This window comes from Camellia sinensis, chromosome 10 (assembly GCF_055761805.1).
Source record: "Camellia sinensis isolate YWXY chromosome 10, ASM5576180v1, whole genome shotgun sequence".
Classification (NCBI taxonomy): Eukaryota; Viridiplantae; Streptophyta; class Magnoliopsida; order Ericales; family Theaceae; genus Camellia; species Camellia sinensis.
Window position 1 is genome coordinate 44,837,280 of NC_138970.1, and position 27,392 is coordinate 44,864,671.

At 36.7% G+C, this 27,392-nt stretch overlaps 1 pseudogene; it reads right to left on the bottom strand.

The window, feature by feature from the left end:
• Window positions 1-26,735, bottom strand: part of LOC145800339 (galactinol synthase 1-like) — a 177,698-nt pseudogene extending 150,963 nt beyond the window's left edge.
• Window positions 26,736-27,392: the final 657 nt, after the last annotated feature.

The following is a 27,392-nucleotide window of genomic DNA, read 5'->3' on the forward strand; positions in this document are numbered from 1 at the left end:
GGTTCCAAACACATTGGACGGCCTCGGGCCCAATCCGTTCATGTCAGACTGGCCTTTGGCCCATTCATCTTTCATTCATGTCAGACTGGCCTTTGGCCCAACCATTCTTTCATTCAGATCAAACTCGCCTTTGGCCCATTCATTCATTCCTTCTCGTCAAACTGGCATTCGACCCATTTATTCATTCTTGTCCAACTGGCCTTTGGCCCATTCATTCATTCATGTCAATCTGGCCTTTGGCCCATTCATTCTTTCATGTCAAACTGGCCTTTGGCCCATTCACTTATAGCAGACGGCCTTAGGCCCAACCATATGGCATAGCAAACATTTGTCCACAATTCGAAACGACAAACTTATAAAACTTATAGAGAGATAAGTAATTGGACAAATGACACATTTCAAAATATCTTTATTAAGATATTACTCACAGTGATCGGTTGGTTGGTTTGCTCTGGTGCTTGACCCTACACATCACATAACACATATGGGTCACAAACGATTCAATCCGTTCTTAATTCACATATTCCTCTTTAGGCTTCTTTCTTACCCCTTTTAATTCATTCATAGTGCTCAACGCATGCCTAAGAGTACTCAGAAGTGAAAGAGAACGAAAAACGAAACACATAATGCATTTTCAAAATTTCAGAAACAAGGGTCCCCGCTCGAGCGGACCCATGAGGTCTGCAAAAGTACTAGTTACGTCATATTTACGCTCGAGCGTGATGTCGGGCGCTCAAGCTGAAGGCCTCACTACATGGCTCCCCGCTCGAGCGGATATCATGTCTGCAGAAAATATTGGGAGCCCGAATTTTACGCTCGAGCGGCGGTTCTCCCGCTCGAACGGACATCAAATTTTTTGGATTTTTCAAAACTTGTTCTTGAGCTTCAACTTGGTATTCAAAGGCTCTAAACGCATGATTTTGGCTCAAACTCCGCATATACATGTATCAACATGATTCAATCATCAAATTACAGCATTATGAAGCTCAATTTCACAAATTAATCACATGCATGTCCCAATTTGCATCAAACTCATTTCCAACATAACAAACTCATACATTCAAACTCATGTTCTCATAAATTGTACATGCACGTGAGATATACTCAATATTCTCAATTTAGTTGGTGAAGAGATGATCAAATACATGGACTTTAATCAAAATTCAACATCGATTGCACACTTTATACTCAAACATGGAAATTCATAGCAATTTCCTACATGCATGTGTTCCATGACTTCCAATTCACCAAAACCAACTCAATTTCATCATAATCAATTTAATTCATGCTTTTAATCATTATTCAACCTTGAGTTCACAAAATTACAATTTAAAATCCATGAATTTACTTACCTAGAGGCTTTAATCTTCACCAATTTATGGTCAAATCTTGAGTTGGTTTTCCAAACTATCAAGCTTCAAGATCAAACTTCCAATCTCCTACACTCTCCCTCTCTAGCTGACCCTCCCTCTCTTTTCTTAGAGTTAAATCAGCCAAGTTGAAGCTAAAGAGGAGAATTGAGTGCATAATGCCCCACTTATATAATTTCCCTCAAATACATTTCTTTAATATAAAATAATTGGGCACCATTTCATTAATTTAATCTATTTAATCTGATTCGAATCAATTTTCAATTAAATTTCACCGTAGGGTCTAAAAATTATGCCAATCACAATGGCGTAGTCAATTTTAGGTTCCCCGGCCGATAGGGCCTTCAATTTAAATTCCAAAGCGGATAATCAAACAGATATTCCTACGGTGAACAGATAGAAATTCAAAACCACACATTTTCACATAAATGGCACACAAAATCGTATCAAACACATAATCACATTCATAATAAGGACCAATTATCATAATACAGAACAGAGTTATCACAATCTTTCCCCCTTTAGGAAGTTTGGTCCTCCAAACTTATTTTACCTTCGTCGGGAAACAAATATGGGTAGCGTAGTCGCATTTCATCCTCTTTTTCCCACGTGGCATCCGTCCCATAGTGTTCTTTCCATTCCGCTTTCACCATTGGGATGGACTTGCTTCTCAATTGTTTCACTTGCCGGTCAATGATTCGTTCCGACTATTCGGCGTATTTCATATTCTCATCAATAGCTACCAGGTGATAATCAATCACATGAAACGGGTCTCGGAGATAACCTCTCAACATCGACACATGAAACACATTATGGATTTGCTCGAATCCCAGTGGCAAAACAACTCTATAAGCAACTGGGCCAAGCCTTTCTAGAATTTGGAACAGCCCAATGTAACACGGCGACAGCTTGCCCTTCTTTCCAAATCTGACTTGGCCTTTCATCAGAGACACACGGATGAACACATGGTCACCAACCTCGTACTCAAGAGGTCTTCTTTGAACATCTGCATAATTCTTTTGTCAGTCCTGAGCTGTCTTGAGCCTTTGCCGGATTGTTTTGATCTTCTCAAAAGTGTCTTGCACAATTTCAGGCCCAAGTAAAGCTCTATCCCCGACTTCTGTCCAACAAATTGGTGATCTACACCTTCTGCCATACAAAGCCTCGTATGGTGCCATACCGATGCTGGAGTGGAAGCTGTTATTGTATGCAAATTCTGCTAGTAGCAAATAGTCTTCCCAACTCCCCTGAAAATCCAAGGCACACATTCTCAGCATATCTTCTAACGTCTATATGGTCTGTTCTAATTGCCCATCTATCTGTGGATGGAATGCAGTACTAAATCTCAGTTATGTTCCCATAGCTTCCTGCAAACTCTTCCACAATCTAGATACAAATTTTGGATCTCTATCCGACACAATAGATACCGAAACTCCGTGTAAACGGACAATCTCATCAACATATATTGTAGCCAATCTATAAGCATTAAATGTAGTTCTAACCGGTAGAAAATGTGCAGATTTAGTCAGTCTATCAACTACAACCCAAATAGAATCCATACCTCGAGGTGTCCGAGGTAGACCCACAACAAAATCCATGATCACATGCTCCCACTTCCGTTCAGGAATAGGGAGAGGTTGAAGTAGACCACCTGGTTTCTGATGTTCAGCTTTAACTTGCTAACATTTAAGACACTTGGACACATATTCTGCAATTTCTTTCCTCATTTTTGGCCACCAATAGCTTTGTTTCAAATCCCGATACATTTTATTGTTACTCGAATGCATAACAAACACAGATTTATGGGCTTCATCTAAAACCCTCTTCTTTAGTTCCGAAACATCTGGGATACATATTCGGTTTCGAAATGTCAACACTTCATTTTCAATGCTAAATTCTGCTTTCGGACTGGTCTCAAACTCATCAATCACTTTATTGAGGAATTCATCCTCTTTCTGTTTCTGCTTAATTTCATCAATGATTCTCGGCTCAGCTGTAATAGCGGCTATCAATCCGCCCTGTGCACACATTACTACTTCAATTTCAGACTTCTCAAAATCTTGCAAGATCTCTCTCTGTTCAGTAAGCAAACAAGCCACACTCCCCGTTGATTTTCTGTTCAAGGCATCAACAACTGTATTAGCTTTCCTGGGGTGATACTGAATCTCAAGATCATAGTCCTTTATCAGTTCCAGCCATCTCCTCTGACGCATATTCAATTCCTTCTATGTAAAGAAGTATTTCAGACTTTTGTGATCCGTGTAGACTCACACTTTGCCCCATACAAATAATGCCGCCAGATTTTCAAAGCAAAAACAACTGCGGCCAGTTCTAAATCATGTGTTGGGTAGTTCTTCTCGTGTGGCCTTAACTGTCGGGAGGCGTACGCAATAACCCTTCCGTTCTGCATTAATACACAACCCAAGCCTTTATAAGACGCATCACTGAAAATTACAAAATTTTTCGTACCTGACGGTAGTGTCAAAACTGGTGCAGTGGTCAATCTCATTTTCAGTTCCTGAAAGGCAGATTCTCTTTCATCATTCCATTCAAATGATTGCCCCTTGCGTGTCAACTGGGTAAGAGGTACAACTATCTTTGAAAAGTTTTTCACAAACCTCCTGTAATACCCGGCTAAACCCATGAAACTGCGAACCTCCGTTACATTCATCGGTGTAGGCTAATTCATAATTGCCTCTATTTTCTGTGGGTCCACTGAAATCCCTTCCTTATTGATAACATGCCCTAAGAAAACAACTTCATCCAACCAAAACTCACATTTCTTTAGTCTAGAAAATAATTTCCTCCCCCTAAGTATTTGCAGAACAGTTCTCAAATGATGTTCGTGTTCAAGTCTATCTTTAGAATATATCAAAATACCATCAATAAAAACCACAACAAATTCGTCAAGGTAGGTCTTAAAAATTCGGTTCATTAAGTCCATAAATGCTGCTGGAGCATTAGTCACTCCAAATGGCATCACAACGAACTCAAAATGGCCATACCTCGTTCTGAACGCGGTTTTCTCAATATCTTCTGCTTTTACTTTCAATTGGTGATACCCGGATATCTCAAATCAACTTTGGAGAACACATGTGATCCCTGCAACTGGTCAAATAAGTCATCAATACGAGGTAAAGGGTATTTATTCCTTATTATCACCTTGTTCAGTTCTCGGTAGTCAATACACATGCGTAAGGTTCCATCTTTCTTTTTCACAAACAAAACCAGTGCGCCCCACGGTGAAGTGCTAGGTCGGATAAACCCCTTGTCAAACAGGTCTTGCAACTGTTCTTTCAATTCTTTCATTTCAGCAGTAGCCATTCTGTAGGGAGTTTTCGAAATAGGCTGGGTGCCTGGCATAGTCTCAATAGTAAATTCTATCTCACTATCCACCAATTCCCCTAGTAGTTCATTTGGAAACACATCTAGAAATTCTTTAACAATAGGGATATCATTCAATTCAACATTTACAAATTGTTCAGACAACACATAACACAAATAACCCTGGCACCCTTTCCTGATCAGTTTACATGCCTTCATTGCAGATATTAAATAGGGTGGAGGCACTACCCCGTTACCCACAAACACAATTTCTTCATGTTCTGGTGGTCTAAACACAACCCGTTTTGTCATGCAGTCAATGGTGGCACAATATTTAGTTAACCAATCCATGCCCAATATTACATCAAAGTGCCTAAAGTTCAAGGGTAATAAATCCACATATAAAATGGCATTTCCAACACGCATGTCACAAAAACGATACACAGATTCACACAATACAGATTCCCCGGATGGAGCAGATACACATAGCAGATATGGCAATAATTCTAGAGGTCTACTCAATCTAGATGCAAATGCCTATGTCACAAAAGAGTGTGTTAATCCGGAGTCAATTAACACAAAGGCATCCTGATTACATATAGAAATAGTACCTGAGACGACTGTATTGGCATTCCGTGTATCGCCCGGAACAAGCGCAAAAGCTTTTCCTTGCCTTACAGTATCTCCGGTGGTAGTAGATCTCATAGTATTTCCCGGCTTCGGGATCGATGCAGTTGAGCTAACAGCTAGCTTCCCACTGTTCTGATTACAATCACGAGCCATGTGCCCTTGTTTGCCATATTTGAAACAGGTTCCTGACACACGGTAACAAACCCCACGGTGCCTTTTGCTACAAATATTGCACATGGGAGATGTGTCTCGGGAAGAATTCGAAGTATTTGAGGAGCCTGTGTTTTGCTTTTTCGAAAATTTCTTCTTTGAGAAGAAGCCTTGCCTTTTGTTGCCTTTCCAGTCAGTTGTTGACTTAGTCTGTCTAGCTATGTTAGCTTCTGATGTTATGGCCCGATCTAGCACCCCAATATAGGTTTCTAGCTTCAAGGCATTCACCCTTTCTAAAATGTCGCTTCGAAGCCCACCTTCAAAATGTCTCGCCTTCTTATAATCAGTATCGATCACGTGTGGTGCAAACCTGGCCAATTCAATGAATTTGGCCTCATACTCGGCTACAGTCATGCTGTCCTGCTTCAGTTCCATGAACTCTGATACTTTCCTATCCCGAACACATTGCGGGAAATACTTATCATAGAAGATTTCCAAAAATTTTGCCCAGTCAACATCCTTATGATTTTCACGCATTAACATCCACCATCTTCTTGCCTCGTCTTCTAGCATAAAGGTGGCTAGAAGCACTTTCTGTGTCTCCGAACATGGGAACACTTCAAACAGTTTTTCGATGCCAAGGACCCATGCTTCAGCTTTCAATGGATCCAATCCCCCGTGGAACTGTGGTGGTTTCATTTTCTTGAATTCTTTGGTGAGAGCTATTATCCGATCATCATTCTGATTATCTGGCATGGGTGGTGTCGGAGGTGGAGGTGAAGGATGTAGTTGCTACCGCTGTTGTTGCCACTCTTGTTATTGCCTCAAAGTTTCTGCCACTCCCTGAATTAATCTCTCCATTCTATCTATTCTAGCAGGAGAGGACTCTTCTATCTCATCACCTCTGGTTCTCACCATCTGATTAAACTTGCATTATACTTTATACAAAAGATTCACAAGTATTCATATACTAAGGAGCATACATATTCAAATAATTTGCAATGCAAGCAAATCACAAACTTATGGCACATAATTGTTCATATCAAAACACTTGAGCATATTCTCGATGCTTCCAAATTCATACTTATCACATGAATGCATCCTAGATCTTCTCTAGACGCTTATTGCTCTTTTGGACAAGCGTGTGAGTTATTAACTCATGCTTTGATACCACTCTGTCATGACCCGAACCCGCTCCTATTGGTTAAGGACATAACCGGCCAGTAATCGAGGGATTACCTATGGCCTCAAACTAAATCAAACATAACTCAACAGAGTAGAGGGGCCAAACGGAAGCAAAATTTAAAACTTTGTCCATAGAGCTGTGCTTACATGGCACATCATAACAGACTATACATATACATATTAATAACTCACATCAAAATACAGTGACATAAAGTTTTGTACAGACAGGGTCATTCAAGTCTAAGTCAGCCTATCAAAACTATATACAAACGGTTCCAAAGTCCTCACCAACATAATAAAATACAATAAGATAACAAAAGGGTGAAGACGATTCTCGTGCGTGAGACGTAAGGCTGACTCTTCAAAACCTTGGTTATCCCACACAAACTTCACTGAGGCTGGGTTTGGACCTCTCTTGGCTCACCTACAAACACATGAATGAGCGTGAGCGAAAGCCCAGTGAATAATATCAAATAAAGAAGATGCATTAGGACAATAGAATAGAAAACGAAATAGAACGAAAAACGAAACACAGAATGCATTTTCAAAATTTCAGAAACAAGGGTCCCTGCTCGAGCGTGGACTTCCCCGCTCGAGCGGACCCATGAGGTCTGCAAAAGTACTGATTACGTCATATTTATGCTCGAGTGTGAAGTCGGGCGCTCGAGCTGAAGGCCTCACTACATGGCTCCCCACTCGAGCGTGAACTTCCCCACTCGAGCGGACATCATGTCTACAGAAAATACTGGGAGCCCGAATTTTACGCTCGAGCGGCGGTTCTCCCACTCGAGCGGATATCAAATTTTATGGATTTTCCAGAACTTGTTCTTGAGCTTCAACTTGGTATTCAAAGGCTCTAAACACATAATTTTGGCTCAAAATCCACATATACATGTATCAACATGATTCAATCATCAAATTACAGCATTATGAAGCTCAATTTCACAAATTAATCACATGCATGTCCCAATTTGCATCAAACTCACTTCCAACATAACAAACTCATACATTCAAACTCATGTTCTCATAAATTGTACATGCATGTGAGATATACTCAATATTCTCAATTTAGTTGGTGAAGAGATGATCAAATACATGGACTTTAATCAAAATTCAACATCGATTGCACACTTTATACTTAAACATGGAAATTCATAGCAATTTCCTACATGCATGTGTTCCATGACTTCCAATTCAACAAAACCAAATCAATTTCCTCATAATCAATTTAATTAATGCTCTTAATCATTATTCAACCTTGAGTTCACAAAATTACAATTTAAAACCCATGAATTTACTTACCTAGAGGCTTTAATCTTCAAAAATTTATGGTCAAATCTTGAGTTGGTCTTCAAAATTATCAAGCTTCAAGATCAAATTTCCAATCTCCTACACTCTCCCTCTCTAGCCGACCCTCCCTCTATTTTCTTAGAGTTAAATCAGCCAAGTTGAAGCTAAAGAGGAGAATTGAGTGCATAATGCCCCACTTATATAATTTCCCTCAAATACATTTCTTTAATATAAAATAATTGGGCACCATTTCATTAATTTAATCTATTTAATCTGATTCGAATCAATTTTCAATTAAATTTCACCGTAGGGTCTAAAAATTATGCCAATCACAATGGCGTAGTCAATTTCGGGTTTCGCGGCCGATAGGGCCTTCAATTTAAATTCCAAAGCGGATAATCAAACAGATATTCCTACGGTGAACAGATAGAAATTCAAAACCACATATTTTCACATAAATGGCACACAAAATCGTATCAAACACATAATCACATTCATAATAAGGACCAATTATCATAATACGGAACAGAGTTATCACACGCACACCCTCTCGTACAAGATGGTATCGATTCTCACACTTCCTACACGGACAACTGATCATCGAACCTTTAACCCTATTGGTGTAGGAAAACACAAGGAATTCATCAATCCCATTAATGTATTCGCTCGACATCCTATTTGGAAAATCAATCAAACTCTTTTCCATCATCTGTACACATCCACTAAAATATCTCATCAAAGTAACTCTAAATATAATACCTACGTATTACACCCTCATCTCTCAAAACAAGTAGTACACTTCCATTCCATAGCAATGAATATAATTGTCCATTAAATTTTGGATCTAAAATGAATTGATTTGAGATGGAATATGAAGATCATATTCATTTAGACTCCTTAAGTTTAAAAACTTTTGAGTAAGACACTTAGTTCTAAAACATACGACAAGTTTTGACAGGAATAAGACACTTTAGTTCTAAAAAAAACGACACTTAGTTCAAAACATAGTGCAAGCACCATGTTATTCTATCATACTAGAGCCTTGTAGGCAAGCACTTGGTTCTCTAATTTTAACACTATTTGTAATTGAAATTGCTACTATTTTTAATTATTAAACTTTGGTCCTTGTTGTCTTCACGAGGAGAATACATATATGACCAAAAAGAGCACTACCTTGACTTTAAGATATGTTTTGAGCACTACCTTGACAGTAGAAGATCAATTAATGGACATTTGCCATAAAAACACAAAAGTCATGCAAAATGATGTACTCCATCCTATTCCTCAATAATTTGATCACTTTGTCATATTACATATCAATAATTGTTATAAAAAAAAAAAACTAAAATCCTAATTTTTTTATTTATATATTTCTAACGTTTTTCTCTATTTTCTAAAATAAACAAATCACAAATACACAAAATCACAATTTAACAATATAACTTGCAATATAGAATTAAAAGATCATTTAGAATTATGCTCAATTCCGTAAGCTCTCCTATGGAATGATCATTTGCTTACAATTGGTAAATGATGATTTTATTCACAATGTATTTTTCATTACTTTTCATTAAAGTCAAATTTTGTCTTACTACAGTGCCAAATGCTATAATTTGATAATTCTTTTTTAATGGGAGTATTTGGGAAGAAGGTTGGACTAAAATAATCCATTAAAAGACAAAATAGATTAAAGCAGTTAATAAAATAAAATGTCACATTCAACTCATAATTATTTTATTTTTTCACTCGCAACCATCAAATCAATTATAAAAAAAAAAGTCAACCAACTTCTCAAACACAATTATTTTAGCCAGGTTAAAATAGTCAAAAACTCAAATAATCAACTAAAATAGTCAACTTCCCGAATAAGGCAATTATAACATGCTATTTATTTTATATTTGTCACAAAATACTAAATGAAAATTCCAATTTTTGGGGCTAGCTGTTTGGTCCAACAATATCAATCACCAAAATCTACCCACTCTCGGTAGTTGTTAGCCAACTGCTTGGTCTCCTTTGCCTATTTACATTATTATTCACACCTATTTTGTCCTCTGTCAAGATAGTTACTTAGGCATCAAAGAAAATAATCAAAAAGGTCTTTGAATTGTATTGAGGTAAAACAATTGCTTGTTAGCTAGGATGTGAATATCCCTGTTGTTGTTAATCACTGTGGTTTAATTGGTGGTTGGTTGTAGAATAATTTTTTTAAAAAAAAATTAACTAAAGACGAAAAAAATACCAAAAAAAAGCCAACTCTAAACACCTAAATTCAGATTATTACAAGATTAATCATAGCTCTTTACTGTGATTATTTGCTTAGGAATTGGAATGCCAAATGACCTTGCATCTTGTTTTTATGGTCAACAAAGAGAATTATATTTTTGAATTTATAAAAAAAAAATTCAAAACGATAAAATTTTATAAAAATGATAAGTATTTTTAATTTTTTTTACAAAATTAATTTATAATTTTTTAAAACAAATTTCTAAAATAAATTTCTCAAAACCAAACCGAAACACATACACCATTTTGGAAGTATGCACACTAACAAAAAAAAGTCTCCATTGTTTTATAAATAGCAAAGTTTATTTTTATTATTTTGTAGTTTAAGGTCAGAACACTTTACGTCTTTTTTGGTTAAATATAGATAAAAACTTTCTTATAATTTTGAATTAAACTGAAATGGTTGTTTTTTCTATCTAAATTAACGAAAGGTGTAGAACATTTACCCATTTTGAGAATGTGAACAGATACCCGAATGAAGTTGAAGTTGAAGTTGAAGTTGAAGTTGAAGTTGAGTACTCAGAGAAGAGTCAGCAGAAGCACCATTGCTGCGATTGGCATTGTTTCTAAGCTTTCAAGAATGGGTTTTGAGCATGTAGAGAGAGGTTCGATTAGAGGGGTCACCGGAGTCGAAGAACTTCGCCGGAGAAAAAGCTGTGAAAGCTGGGTCGAAGATGGCTGGCGGTGACTGATAGGCGAATGGGTTTTGAGTGATGCCGAAGATTTAGGGATTTCGATCCAAATGATTCAAAGATTGAGGGACTTCAAAGATTTAGGGATTTCAAAGATTTAGGGATTTCTATCGAAATGATTGAGCGCCAAAAATTGGGGAGAGCGGGGCACTTTTGTTATTACTTTTTTGCGACGGTAAATTTTACACCGTCGTAAATGGTAAATAAATATTGCTAAAACCAGCGCCGTTTTGATAATGGTTTTTTGCAACGGACATTGCCGCCGCAAATTGCCCATTATTTGTGACAGCAACCTTCTGCCGTCTCAAAAAAATTATTTTTTGCGACGGTGAAAAATGCCGTCGCTAATACTCCCATATTATGACACTCCCGGTATAGTTTTATTGCCGACGGTACAAATGTCGTCCCTAAAGATCTTTATTCACGACGGGTTATTCTGCTGTCGCAAAAGGTCATTTTTTGCGACGGGGAACGCGCCGTCGCAAAAGGTTCCGTGTTTTTTACCTCCTTTTCTTGTAGTGATATTTACGAAGTAATTACGATATTACGGTTTGATTTTGTTTGACACAGTTAAACTATTAACCCTTAATCTGGTCATTTTGCTAATTTGCTCAACAATCTAATTTTTAAAACATTTCCACACAAGCAAACAACTTTTGCATTAAGTGGTTTGTTTTTATTTTATTCATTCCCCCAAAAAAATAATAATAAGAAGAAGAAACATTTTGCATTAATGAAACAATTTTTTTTTTCTTTTTTTATAACCGTATATCCAGACCAGCTAATAAAAGAAATATTTTGCATTTTGCATTTTCTTTTAAAGTCTGGAACAAACCATTCATGTTTTATTTTGGTACATTGTAAACCCAAGTCATAAGGCTACTAACGTCATTCAAAACGGGGAAATTCTAATATACACATTTTCAGAAAAAATATATATTATATATACTCTTACTTATGTTATTTTATGTTTTTTAGTTATATCATTTTCTTTTTTAGTTATGATTACTTTTCTTTTTTAATTATTACATTATTTTAGTTATGACTCATAAGTTATTTGGTTATGTCTCATGTTTATATTTAGTTATGACATTTTTTTTAATTATGACTCAAAAAATTAAAATTATACTATATTATTTTTTAATTATAAAATATATAGTGTACACCAAGATATGCACCATAGTCTTTCTCTCCAAAATGGCAACGATTAGGGCTGCTAATGTAAACTTGTCATTTTTATTTGTTATTTGGAAAGTAAACTTAGGGTTTTTCTTCTTTTTTTCCCCCTTTCAACAATCCCAGGCAATTTTGTCGTCAACAATAACACATCCCTCTAAAACTAGAATTTTAATTGAGCTCTATGGTGAGATGAAAAATAAAATAAAAAAATAAAAATACAAAGTCAAAATATCATATTAGATGAGTCTCACACACACATTAGAGCTATTAGAACTCACAAATTAGCGTGAATGTGATGCAAAGCTTTCTGTCGTTGGAGCTGCTGTTGATGTGACACAATATGGGGCATGGCTAAGAATGGATAATTTCAAATCTAAGGGGGTTCATAGATTAGGATTGATGGACGGGGGCGATGCGAATAGGCATTCTTTCAGTGCTCAGACGGTTGTGGTGCCTGCCTGGGATTAAGATCAGGATCGGAAAGGAAACGTATGGGGGGAATCTTTTGCCCATGATTGCTGGCATCATTGAAGGAGATGATTTGAATGTGGCAACAAAAAAAGGATCTCTTATATCTTCAACACTACCTAATCTTTTTGAATCAACGATCAGGCAGGAGGTTGAGGAGGATGGGTGTACTGGGCTTGATCCATCTTGTAGTGAGGTGGGCCTAGGTGTGGTCTGACCCAATTTGGGTGAGTCAAATAAGGTGTCAGGGTCTATGGCCCAACTTGATCCCAAGGCTCCTATTGACTTTATGGAGGACACAGTTAGCCCAACGGGTGGTTCAGAGTTGACTACGAAGAAGTGAAAGAGGGCGGCTCGCCAAAACATGGGACTGGAGACTGATAGACCACATGACACTAGGTCTAAACGAGTGTTCGAAGAGGAGGTGCTCCCTAGTGGGCAACAGAGTAATGAGACCTGTTCTACAACTACTAGAAAATGTCTGCGTGTGCATGGGGGTGGTGTCTTACACCAAACTCCCAAACTTTCAACGGTGGCAACTAATGATCAACCCCGCCGATCCCAATGAATGTGTTATGTTGGAACTGTCATGGGCTTTGGAACCCTCAGTCAATTTGGTCACTTCAATTTCTACTAAAGACGAAAGTTCCTGGGCTGGTTTTTCTTATGGTGTGACAACCCTCACCTGTGATTAGCGTTAATTTGTGATTAAGCATGATAAGTAATTGATTAAGATGAAATCCTAAATCGATTACATGAGTGTGTTGGTTTAATTGTATTTCTATCTGTTCGTTACAGAACAATATGTTCATGTTTTGATTTCAAATTGCAAACTGAAAGCCTTATCGGCGGCCGATTCAGAAATTGACTTGATCTTTACGCTAATTAGGAATTATAGAATTTTATGGTAGGTTTAATTAAAATTCAATTTGGAATGATTAAATTAGAATAAATAATGTTAAATTACTTTAGCTTGAGTTATCTACATGTTTGCCATTGAGTGGGCCACCTTCAAAACCATTGTTTTAGTCTAAATTCACATATTTGACACATCATTCTTTATCCATCTCATTGCAAAAACGTGAGACAGGGAGAGACTTGGGGGAAATTGAATTCAACAAGAAATTTTGCTTGGAATTTAGAAAATTTTGAAGACTTGTCTACATTGCTCAAGGATTTGGCTTGGGTGAAGCTTGATTGAGAAGCCTAGGTAAGAGCTCAACCTTTTAATCTTGTTATTGAGCCACCTAGAACTTGTATATACATGAAACAGGTGAATTCATGGGTTAATTGAGCTAGAATTTAAGGAAGTCAAGTGAATTCATGCATGCATGTCCATATCATGGAGTTTTGAGGTTATTTGGCATGAAATTCTTCCATGCATGTCTAGATTATAGTTGTAATCTAAGAATTCATCATGTTTTTGAAAAGAATGTCTCTTGGGATCATGCATTGGAAGCTATGAATTCAAATAAATGCATGCATGGCATAATTACATCACGTTCTTGAATTTTTGGTTGAATTTGTGTTCAATTGGTATACTTTTGGGCTTTGATTTTATGAAATGATCTTTAAAACATGTTGTATTATGAGTTCCTAAGTGTTTTCCAGAAAATTGGCCCAAAAGAATGAGTTTTGAAATGTTTGATCCATGGTTTGAGCTTTGGGAGCAAATCTGGAAAACCCAGAATTTGGCTTCCTCGCTCGAGCGAAGGATTCCACGCTCGAGCGACCACCTTTGTTTTCAGAATTCCGCTCGAGCGACGGAATGTTGGCTCGAGCGTAAATTGCAAGCTCTCAGGTTTTTGCGTGTGCAGACGCACGCTCGAGCGACGAGACCTACGCTCGAGCGAGGAACTGTGTCTCACGCTCGAGCGAGCATCGAGCGGAGAATTTCAGCAACCAGTACTTTTCACATTTTTGCAAATCGCTCGAGTGAGGGAGTCTACGCTCGAGCGACCTCTCTTATTTGGTACGCTCGCTCGAGCGAAGAAAGCCACACTCGAGCGAGACCCCTGTTTTCAGAAAGTTTTGAAAAATATTGTTAAGTACATTTTTGCATCCTCATTCCATCCTAGGCATTCCTAGGCCATGTTCAAGGCATCATAATGAGGATAATGTTCTAGAACCACACCAAATCAAGTTAGGGGCTAAGTTATTAATCCCGAGTGTGTAATTTAATGTGTGTTCGTTCTGCAACTTTGTAGGGTTGGCACCCAAGGACGCTGATTAGCCTGCCTATAGCCCAGTAATCTATGAGTAACAATGTTGTAAAGCTATGTTTAATTACAATTATTTTCTAAACAATTGACTGTACTATTTCTGAAACGACATTGTTTACTGAATAAATGTTTGTCCTATTTTATGAACTGTGCCCGTGGCATCCATAGCAATTGACTGCTACTGTTACTGCTACTGCTACTATTACTATTACTGTTACTGTTACTGCTACTGTTATAGAGATCTCTGTCGGTTCCAATGTTTGGAACTACTACTGTTTACTGTCTCGATGGCCATCAACTAACTGTTCGGTCTATTAAGACCTAATGTACTGTTCTGCTATTAGATGTACCACGTATGACTGTTATGATTTATAAATGACTGATATGGCATGAAATATGAATCACTGATTGAATAACTGATCTACTGATGCAAATGACTATTTTAATTACTGAAAGGACATTCATTCTTGACCCCTTTACACATTTGTTATTCACTGGGCTTTAGCTCACCGTTTATATATGTATGTAGGTGGCCAGGCACCAGACCAGAGCTAGAAGCGTCGAGTTAAGCTCATGTTTTGTTCAGCCAACCGTTGTGCCTCACTTCGACATTCCGAGTCTGCTTGAGCCAAGGCTATTTTTGGGGTGTTTCAAATTCACCCTTTTGTCTCTGTTATGTATCGAATGTTTAAGACTTGGTTATACAGTTATGGTGAAGGGATTGGATCCCTAACCTGCATGTTATGTGTATCTGATATGTATATATGGTTACGATTATGAATGTGGATTAGTCCATAAAAGTCCTTTTCCATTCAGATTTTCACAACTCATTGGACACCTTGTTATTACTGTTTGGCTTCCGCCAGCCCCTTTTATATTGTATTACTGTTTTTACTGTCATTCAGGCCTCAAGTAATCTCGGATTACTGGCTGGTTACGATGGTAAACCCTTAGGGACGGGTTTGGGTCGTGACATATGGAGACCAAGCTATTAGAGCTATTAGAACTCATATACTAAAATGGTGGAGGCCTCACACACACATTAGAGCTATTAGAGCTATTAGAACTCATAAATTGATGTTGCTCAAATCTTGTTCCCACATGAAATGAGGGCAATAAAAAAATATTTAATATGTTGTTGAAAGAAATAAAATGAAATGGCTTTCACATTAGTTCATAAAAGTCAATTTGCCTAATAATAATCAATTTTGGTAGTTGAAGGAATGAGTTGTTCCACATTATCACTAGATAAAATATCTAATAAAAATTAACTTCAAAGTAATGAATCTTATTATTTTAATTAATAAAATCAAATTGAAACACTAATGTTCCATTGAGTTTACTGAAATGAGTTGGAAAAGAATACAATGACTATTCCCTTAAAATGGTGAATGATCATTCCATTTCTAATGCATTTTGTCATTATTTTTTTTAGTCAAATGATCATTCCATTCCATTTTATTCCAATGATCAAAACACTATCTAAATGTGTTTACTCTAAGGCTATGTTTGTTTGGGTGGACATGAGCTTGGGATTGGACTAATAGTCCAATAAAATTGTTAATCCGATGTTTGGTTAAACAATTAAAGTACAGACTAATTATTTTAAACTTGACTATTAGTTACGATAAGATACATAATCCAACGGATTCGTAGTCCTAGGACTATTAGTCATGGGAATGCTAATCCAGTCTGCCCAAACAAACATGGCCTAAGAGCACTAAATATAATTTTCGAGAATTTTACAATATATACCCCTTACTATATGCACCCTTAGTTATGTCATTTTCTTTTTTGGTTATAACATTATTTTGATAGATTTGATTATGTCTCATGTAACGTTTGATTATGACTTTTTTATTTTATTTTTGTCATGACTCAGAAAGAATGGAATTATATCTTCTTCTTCTTTTTTTTAATTATAAAATGTATATGGTATACACTCTTTAAGAAATGTGTATCATAATCTTTCCCGATAATTTTTCCTAAAACCAAGTCAAGTTGGTGGTTCTAAAAGTTATTCAATATTAATTCCGACACTGTCACAGATGAATATTCACTATACTTGGAGCCATCCACTACAACCGTTGAAAGAAGAGAGAATTACATATCAGTAAATTTTTTACAAAATATTTGCAAATTATTAGTAAAAAAAAATTTAAAATTTAATTATTAATATTAATAAACTTTACTATTGATTTGATTAATTTTTCCTTAATCAGATTTTGGAATAGATTTGAAAAGAAAAAAATGAAAAGGTAGGTGAAATATTAATAAATATACCTATATTTCACCTAATTTCACACATCTTTTCCCTTTCTCTTTCTAAATCGCTTCGCAAATCTCTCAACCAAACACATAAGAGAATTGTCAAAGTTAATGTGACAAAAGAAAGATCAAACTTGTAGGTCGTCAACGGCCTGTCAAATTTTGACAATGGTCAAAACTTGTGCCGGAAAAATTTGAAAGTGGTGTCAAATAATGACATTGAAACAAAAATGAAAGTGGTGCCAAATTGGAGTTCTTAAAAGAACACCAGCAAACAGCAACAGATCAGCCCATACAAGAACAGACAAGATACAGAGTAACATAGGAAACAGAGCCCCAACCCCATGCCTACACTGTTGCAGATTGAAGATCAGGTCATTGACTGAGATTGCCTCCTCTACTGATGCAGCTTTCACCCATAGTGCTATCCTAACTTTAATGAGCTCACATAAATCATCTATCTTTAGTTGAGCTCCATTGAAAGCATAATCATTCCTATGTTTCCATAGTGAACACAACACATCAAAGGGGATGACTTTCCAAATCCTTTTCTCCAGTTTTTTAAATCTGAAACCCATCCACCATTGAAGTACGCCAGAAACAGATCCTGGTAACCCACCGAGAACCCCACCATTTTAGTATAAGAGACCAAACCCTCCAGCTCAGAGAACAACAAAGTAACACACGATTAGCAAATTCAATTTCATTCTTACAGAAGTAGCAAGATATGCTGGCAATGGCTTTAAGAACTCCAATTCTTTGTAAAAAACAATAATGTTTTGATCATATCCCTTCAAGCCATTAGTGCAAATTTGGTAAATGTGATGGAAGAAGATAAAACATAAAATAATTAGAATTGTTTCAAGGTACGTTATAACGTTATTTTCCCTAAGACGATATTCGCCCCCACTAATTATGTCAAATATGGTGTGCATCGGGTTATCCACAAATCAGCCTCTAGAATACAATGAAACACAATCTAAAGACTGATGTCTAACTACGTTATGCACGAATGAAATCCGATCCTGAATATCTTTGGATTTTCTAATCCACTGAATAGAAGAGGAAAATGATTATATGAATTCTTAGGGAGAAAATCCATGAAATTCATATCCCTAATTGCCAACTCATTCTGACTTTATATAGGCTTGAGTTTTGTCATTTGGACTAAAGGCTGCGTGCTTTAGATTCAAAAGTGACATCTTTTTGTTTAAATTCAATTGTCACACCCTTTTGTTCAAACTCAAAATTTATAGAATGCTTATTAGGATACTTATTTTTGAAGGTTTTTTCTATTTACTTTTACTAACCATGAAATATATTTTAAGATCATTGGCAACAACTTATATGGCCAAGCTACATTTATATTGTTAGAGATAATATGTAAAGATATTAATAGAAGATGATTTTGATCATTTATTTACCTTCTCACAATTTTTAAAAACCGGACTGGTAAGTAAATCGAAAAAAAATCAGGTGGACGGGTCACCGGTTCAACCATCGGGTTGAACCAGAATTGAACTGTGACGTCATAAATATATTAAAATTATATTTAAATAAAAATATAAGTAATAAAATTATAAATTAAAAAAATTAAATAATCTTAAATATTTCTCCTAATACTTTTTTTACTAAAAAATATAAAAATATATTTTAAAATATTATTAATTTTAAGTTTGGAAGAAGAAATCAAATATTCAATATTCCTTCAATATGATTTTAATTCAAATAATTTGATTGAAAGAAGAGCAAAAATTTTAGAAGGATATCAAAATTTTAAATTTCCCTCCAATAAATTTAATTGAATCTCACAAAGATTTCTTGAGTTTTTTTGGAAGAATATTTTTCTAACAAATAGGTAAAGACTTTCACAATAATTTCAGACTCTCAATGGGATTCCTCACAAGAGGAAACCCTTAAAAGAGAGTTTTCAATTAAAATTTTCTTTTATATAAGGATATAAAATAAGAATGAAAGAATAAAAAAAAACAAAAGAAAAAACAAAAATCCAATTTTATTGTCCTGGTGAACCGCCCCCAAGTCGACCGATTCGGCGGTTCAACCGCCAGTTTTCCCGGTTCTTACAAATAGGCCATTTTTTTATTTCGACCGATTTAGTGGGTGTATCCAGATTGGAACCCCGACCGGTCGACAATTCAACCGATTGAACCGACAGTCCGGCCCGATTTTTAAAACCTTACCTTCTTATACATCACCATTGTATTAATTTGATGTGTCTCATCAGTGATTTTGGTTTTCAATGTAATGTTACAAATCATATAATAAACAAAATTTTTTAGGTCCTATTAGTAGAGAGTTTCTTTCTATATGGTCCTATTTTTTATTTTGGTAGTATTTTGATAGACAGCTATACCCTTTTATTAATATGATTGGTATAATGTGATACTCTAATGTGGAAAATATGAATGTGACACTCCAATGATGTGATAGTTCAAAAAAATTAAAAACTCCTTACTGTACTTTTTCTAAATGTAACAATGTGGCGGATATAATGTGACACTCCAAAAATTTTACTCAAAATATATATATATATATATATATATATTCTTAGTGTACTTTTCCCAAATATAATAATGTGACAGGTATGATGTGACACTCTAAAAAAATTAAAAATTCTTTAGTATACTTTTCTCAAACATGACAACGTGGTGAGTATGATATAATACCCTACAAAAAATAAAAACTCCTTAGTGTACTTTTTTCAAATGTAACAATGTGGCGGGTATGATGTGACATTTCAAAAAAAAATAAAAACTCCTTGTGTACTTTTCTCAAACGTGACAATGTGTGACGGGTATAATATGACACTCTAAAAAAAACTAAAAAAATCTTTAGTTTGTTTTTCTCAAACGTAACAACATGGCGGGTATGATGTAATACTCTAAAAAAATAAAAACTCCTTAGTGTACTTTTCTTAAATGTAACAACGTAGCGGGTATGATGTGACACTAAAAAAAATAAAAATTTCTTAGTGTACTTTTCTCAAACGTGACAACGTAACGGATATAATGTGACGCTCTAAAAAAATTAAAAACTCCTTAGTATACTTTTTTCCAAACGTGACATGTGACACACTAACGTTACGGGTATGATGTGACACTCTAAAAAAATTAAAAACTCTTTAGTATACTATTTCCAAATGTAGCACTCTAACGTGGTGGGTATGATGTGACACTAAAAACTCTTTAGTGTACTTTTTCCAAATGTGACACTCTAATATGGCGGGCAAATGAGTCATTACATATCCAAAAGGACTAAATGGCTTACAAGAAAAAATATGGGACTATTTGGATTATAAGTCTAAAATATGGGACTTATTGGTCAATCTTATTATTATTCTTTTGTTTTAAAATTTTAAAAAAAAAATAATAAAAAAAAAATCAATCTTTTATTTATTAGTAAACAACCACGGTGCAGCCATCTGGTGAACCTCTTATGTTATGGGAGTTACTACAAATGCTGCAAAAACCTCATACAAAGTCATATATACAATTACAACAATCTGTCCACCATCATTGTTTTTCATTCAATTGTTGGAAAAGCTCCTTGTTGAGGCGAAGAAGAAGATCTCCATAATCACCTATTCAATAATTCAACAGCTAATTGATTCTTGGGCAGGAAATGCAAGCATCAAAGCCATGATTGAGGGCCTTAATATGTTCTTCTCTGCCTCACTGGGATTGAATCTTCAGCATTGAAATCAAGCAATTTATCATCATAAATATCCCACCAACATTTTGGCATCCTCTCTACGCATGTTAGCTTCTTTCCCAGTGTACTTCCATGGCTTTGACCCCTTAAATGTTTGGAAATTAAAGTGAAAAAAAGTTAACAAAATTGGCGTGTGTACCAAACTATGGTTCTGATTCAAATTAGCAAGACAAAAAACTGCTTTGTGGAAGAAGTTCAAGAAGATTAACAGATTTGCTAGATAAGTTGGAAATACTTACAACTGCACAATAGTGCACTGTAAGAAATGCAATGTATAAAAAGAAATAGAGAAATGTATTATTGATTGATTGTATTGATATTGTGTTGATATTACAATTACAAGGATTCCTTGTGTTGATATTACAATTACAAGGATTCCTATTATATAGGAGTGTGTTTGGGAGTAGGTGGAGAGTAGGTGAAGTGGAGGTGGTAGTGGTGTAGTGGGTTAGGTTTAGTGGAGTAGGTGAGGTGGTAGTGGTGGTAGGTTTATGGTAAATTCTAACAGCCCCCCGCAAACTCAAGGGCGATAGGAACTAACCAACTTGAGTTTGGAGAGAGTAACAAAACAGAAAAATAAAATAAAATAAAAATGGATAGGAGACACTGTATGGTCGTGTCAGACCGTTGTAGAAGACTGTATGGTTATGGCAGACCGATGTAGAAGACAGTTTATGGGGTCATGTCGGACCGTTGTAGCAGACAATGTTGTGACAGTTGTTGTGACAGTTTACGGAGTCTTGCTGGACCCTTGTAGAAACTAACCGGAATCAATGTCGGGACAGTTTACAGAGTCTTGTCGGACGCATAAAGGAGCTAACCGGAATCAATGTCGGGACAGTTTACAGAGTCTTGTCGGACCCATGAAGGAGCTAACCGGAATCAATGTCGGGACAGTTTACAGAGTCTTGTCGGACCCTTAAAAAGTCGCACCCTCAAAAGGTGTGCCCAATTTTTTTTTAAAAGGCGTGCCATCAAAAGGCGTGCCCAATCCATAAAAAGGCGTGCCATCAAAAGGCGTGCCCAATTCATCAAAAGGTGTGCCGGACATGATGGCGAGGCACGTGAGTGTCTTGGCTGGCGCGCCCGTTTGTCGTCTGGCGTCAAGGGGCGCGCGATACGCGTGGCTGCCTTGGCTATTTAACCAAGACGAAGGCTGAGGCCGAGGCAGAGGCTGAGACAAGAACTGAGAGAAACCTCTGAAAATTTGCATTCTGAAAGACTCGGTAAACACTCTGTAACCCAGAAAAAATGGCTTCGTCTTCCCGTAGTCTGCTCACTTTCTTTCCCGACCTCAACGAGTCAACAAGAGAGATAACTGGTGCGGTGGCACTGGAACCTCAACCAAGCGCCCCGGAGTTTGCTCCGTTGAACTTTCCGATGCGGTCTGTGGAGCAAAGAATGGCAGTGCAAACAGATGTGGAGGCCAATCAGTATACATTGAAGTCATGTGTGGAAACCATGACTGCGGTTACAAATTTGTCAAACCGGCTGCAGAGTATGACAAATGAGGTGCAGCAGTTAAACTCCCAGCTGGCTCTGCTCCAACGCATGTATAAGGATGCGCGAGTAGAGATAAGCGTGCTAAGGGCAGCAAACAAGGAGCTGAAGCGGAAGGCCACCGTGATGTTCCGATTTGGAGGGCCGCCATATGCTGCAGTGGAGGAGCAGGGAGTAGTGATCGTGCCCAGTGGAGTGGGAAATACGGAGGCAACACCGGCAAGGGCCGCCCAGGACGGAGGCAAGAAGAAAAGACCGGCGGAATAGGCGAAGAAGTGAGGTCGGTTGGTGGCCGGCTGCAGAAAAGAAAACAAATTGTTTTGTTTGTTGTGGTTGTTTTTTTTTTTTTTTTTTTTTTTTTTTTTGGATGTAAAATGGTGATCGGGGTGAGCCCCTGATATGAATAAAATATGAGTGTTGGGCAAATTAGGAAATTGTTTGTTTTTGTTTTTTTTTGTTTTTTTTTGTTTTTTTTTGTATGTTTGATTGGACGTGTGCCCCTCTTTACAAAACAAACACAATAAAATAAAAGAAAATAATAAAAAAAGATATATATATATATATATATATATATGGGGTAGGGGAAAAGATGGGTTTTAAAAAATAGTGGGTATGGGAAAGATGTGGTGGAAGTGATGATTATGTTTGTTTTTTTTGTTTGTTTGTTTTTTTTTTAAAAATTGTGTTCTGTCAGTGAGCACATGGAGTTGGAAGAATGGGTGGATAATAAAAAAGAAAAAGAAAGGGAGCATGGTGGGTATGTGAAGGAGATAATAAAATAAAAGTGGGAAATCACGTGGGTAGGAGAGAGGTGTGTGTTAGCTGGAATTGTAAGACCACTGTGATTAAAAAAAAAAGCAAATAATAACTTGTAAGTAGAGTTTATCAATGCTGAGGGATTGATTAAAAAAAAAAAGCAAAGTGGTCTAACAACTTGAAAGAGAGAGAGAGAGTAGAGTGTATGTGACATTCCACCTAGGGGTCTTTCCATGGCATCTACCTTTATCGGGAATTCAACCGCCATTCAGGAAATGTTCAGGAGAGTGAGTGAGCAGTTCACTGCTATGTTCAGGAGGAAGGCTTTCTTGCATTGGTATACAAGGGAAGGAATGGATGAAATGGAGTTCACGGAGGCTGAGAGCAACATGAACGATCTTGTGTCTGAGTACCAGCAGTACCAGGATGCTACTGCTGATGAGGAGGGTGAATATGAGGATGAGGAGGAAAGAGGAAGATACTGTTGCAGTGCTTTATACCCCTGTTCCTGGGGCAACTCCAGTTCCATTCTTTTTCTCAGATAGAGAAACAGATAAATTGAAGAGGTATGATTTGGAAGAGTTGAGAAAGACCCCAAATCAATTTTATGCGCTGGAGAGGAGTGAGACTGAAACCAGCAGAGCGGACACCACAGGAGGAGAAGATGGTGGCTCGATGTCGCCATTGATGAACAAATATGTGTGAGGCAGAGAAGAGTTCAGCTATGACTTTCTGGCAGCGGAGTGAAGGTACGTGTAGAGGTCCGGTGGGCGGTCAAGACGAGGTTGCCGCCCGCCGGTGAAGCAAATTATTAGATTCTAAACCTGCTCTGATACCATGTAAGAAATGCAATGTATAAAAAGAAATAGAGAAATGTATTATTGATTGATTGTATTGATATTGTGTTGATATTACAATTACAAGGATTCCTATTATATAGGAGTGTGTTTGGGAGTAGGTGGAGAGTAGGTGAAGTGGAGGTGGTAGTGGTGTAGTGGGTTAGGTTTAGTGGAGTAGGTGAGGTGGTAGTGGTGGTAGGTTTATGGTAAATTCTAACATGCACTACTTTAACTGTTTTGTGCTCAACATTCTCCGGATGGTACCATAAAATTGGAAGAACCAGGTTCTATACCACGGAAATGGGTTTGAATATGTGTTTAAAGAAGATGTTCAAGAAATCCTGTAATTTACACCCAAAAAAAAAAATTTATACAAAAGATGGATGTAATATTAGGAAACATGTAAACTATTTGATAGGATGTGATGAAGAAATTTGTAACTTTTGGTTTCCACTTTGATCTTTATCGTCTTTCTACAGTTGTACATATGGTGATGGAGATGATTTCAATAGAGCTCAGTACCACAGGGACCTAGCAATCTGCCATATATCAAAATAGGAATCGACTTCTCGTGCATCCAACTAAAAAGGTGCTATTGGGTTTTAATTAAAAAATGTTTATTTTGTACGACTCGTTAAAAGATCATTAATGCATAAAATTAAATTGATTGAAGATCAATACCCACATGGTGAATATAATTTCGATAATAGACTGTTTACATTTTTAATCTTAATGTGATATAATTATGTATGACTATTTTTTTTTATTATTTTTATTTTATAATTATGTGACTATTGAAAATTGAACAATTACTATTGACCAGAAATCTAGTTGGGTGCCCAATAGAGAGACTCCAATATATGTGTATAATTCATAATTTTAATTATCAGTTGATATGTACTAAAATTTTAAACATTCAATACTAATAATCACTGATATGAATTGTTTGTATAGTACAAACCGATGCAAATCTTGATACAATTATTTAAATCATGCTATAACTCACCTGATCTGGAAAGATTCCTGGTGGAGTGATCTGTAGAGTCTTGAGCATGTTTTGGTAAGTCTCACGGCTAGGTTCGAACACAAAAAAACCAGAATTGAAGTACAAAGGAGGGGGTGAACCCATCTCAGTTGGCCGTCTAACCTTATTCGGGCATAGTTGGCAGTACCCAATGGAGTATTGGGGTGAGTGGCTCCATGTATTCTCACAGAAACAGTCAGGGATGGCATAGAAGTAGCCGGTGGGCAAATCAAAGAGATGGTCGATGTTGTCAACAACTAGGACGTCTGCATCCAAGTAGATCATCTTCCTGTACTTCTCCAACTGGACATTTAAGAACACCTATTAATTACTATGTTTCAAACAAAACTCCAATCTCTGTTTATTTACATAAGCAATAAGGCATATATTTTTGTGCTATGTAATTGGCTCTCTAACGACCATTATGAGAAAAATGAATTGGAACATGTTAGATTTGATATTATTATGCAGATTAATTTTATTGGAGAGAACTAATTTATTGTGGGTTTTTTTTAGTTACAAAAATAGCGTGACAGACCACCACCTTCTGCTTCTTGTTCTCCTCTTCCTCTCCTTTCTCCCTTCTCTGATTAAATGAAATCACATTTAGAATTTAGGACAAAATTATATGGAATCAACTCAGTGACAACTTACTATTGGATATAAGCAATATTGGTAAATTTACTATTTTACCCTAGAAAAATGGCATGTGTTAATAATGTTTGATTTGGAAAGTGATTTTTTTGGTACATTTTTTATTTTTCTGTTAAAACGCGCGCGCGCACACACACACACACAAAAAAGGCAAAAAAAAAACAAAAAAAAACTAGTGATTGGGAAAGTTGGATTTTTACAGAAAAGCTTGCAAAAAATAGAGAAAATAAAAATGAAATCCTTGAATTTTTTTTTTTTTGGTTTATTTTTGGGAGCCGTTATTCCTACTCCACTTTGTTCCAAATACACTTATTTATTTGTCTTTACTATATGTAATTGAATTAATACCTTTGGAATTTTAATTTTTTCAGGGATTATATTTTGTGTGAAAGGGTATTAATGTAACTATGTATAAAAAGGACAAATAAGAGAATATATTTAGAGTAAAGCAGAGTGGGAATAGTGACTCTTATTTTTTATTTTTTTAATGATTTTTTTGACTATATTAGCCAATTGTCAAACGTACCCTCACAAGTGATATTTTTGTCAAATATCCTAATTGTGGTTTTCAATTAACCAAATTAAGATATAATTTAAAATTTAAGATCAAAACGGAGCAAATTAAAATTGTAATCGCCACAATAACACAATGAACTAAGTATATGAACGACTGGTATAATTTTTCCAATATGAGAGAGAGAGTATAATAAATGAAAAACTCAAAACTGAGCCCAAGCACAAGCAATAAGAAGATTGTGAAAAGCACAAGCATGAATGGCCAAAGCTAGCTAGGAGTACAAGGCTTGGTGGAGTGTAGTACTTACAGTCCACACACACAGCTTGGAGTACAAAGCTTCACTATGGATCCTTTCAATCGGAATCTGACTCTCCGGTGGGCAGATCGGCTCGATGATATCATGAACGACACAACCTTGACACCTCAAGGCCTTACGGTGGTCCTCCGGCACGTCCGGCGTGACTGCAACCACCAGTGGGTACGCACTCTTCACCTTTCTCAAACACTTAGCCAATGCAACCACACCTTCCACATAATCATCATTACCTACTAAAAATGTCACGTATGCCCTTTTTGAGTACCCTCCATTCAGTGTTGGAACAACATTACTAGTCCCTTTCACAACATTTACAATCGAGTATAGTTCCATTGTAGACTATGGAAAAGAGGCTAAGTGTGTGGGTGAAAATCTGACCACACTGCCCGCCTAGTAATCAGCTGGAGAACACCGGCAGAATAGATGGCTTCAGTGAACCTGTAACAGAAAGAAAAGGCTCCGGCGGTGGCTCTTCCACCCGGGGGCACTCCGACGATCAAGTCAGTATATCTCTCAAAGATAATCAAGTGCTAAACTCACAAGCTTGAGTATAAAACTGTGTACCTTAGACCCACGGGGGTGCCTCTCTTATATAGTTTACTCAATCCAAGTCCTACTAGAAGCCTGACTTCTATGGACTCCAATTTAGTACTTACTTTGGATTCCTCAAGAGATAAAGATAAACTCCCTAAGAGCTTTATCCTTATCTTAGCAAAGTCTTCTCTTTACTCTAGGACTCTTGTCCCTTATCCGCTTATCTCGGATTCCGATATCTCCGAAGATTACCTCGGCCTTACCTAGGTAACCTCGGCATAACTACCAGGACACGTGGCACCTCGCTTGACACGTCGGCGTCACCATGCCACGTGTTGGTATTCAGAAAATACATCCCCACAACTGCCCCTTAGGTTCTATTACCTCAGCATTCTGAGGTGATGGAACCTATATCTGTATTTTCTTCCAGTGCCTCGGCGTGAGAACTCTTCGGCC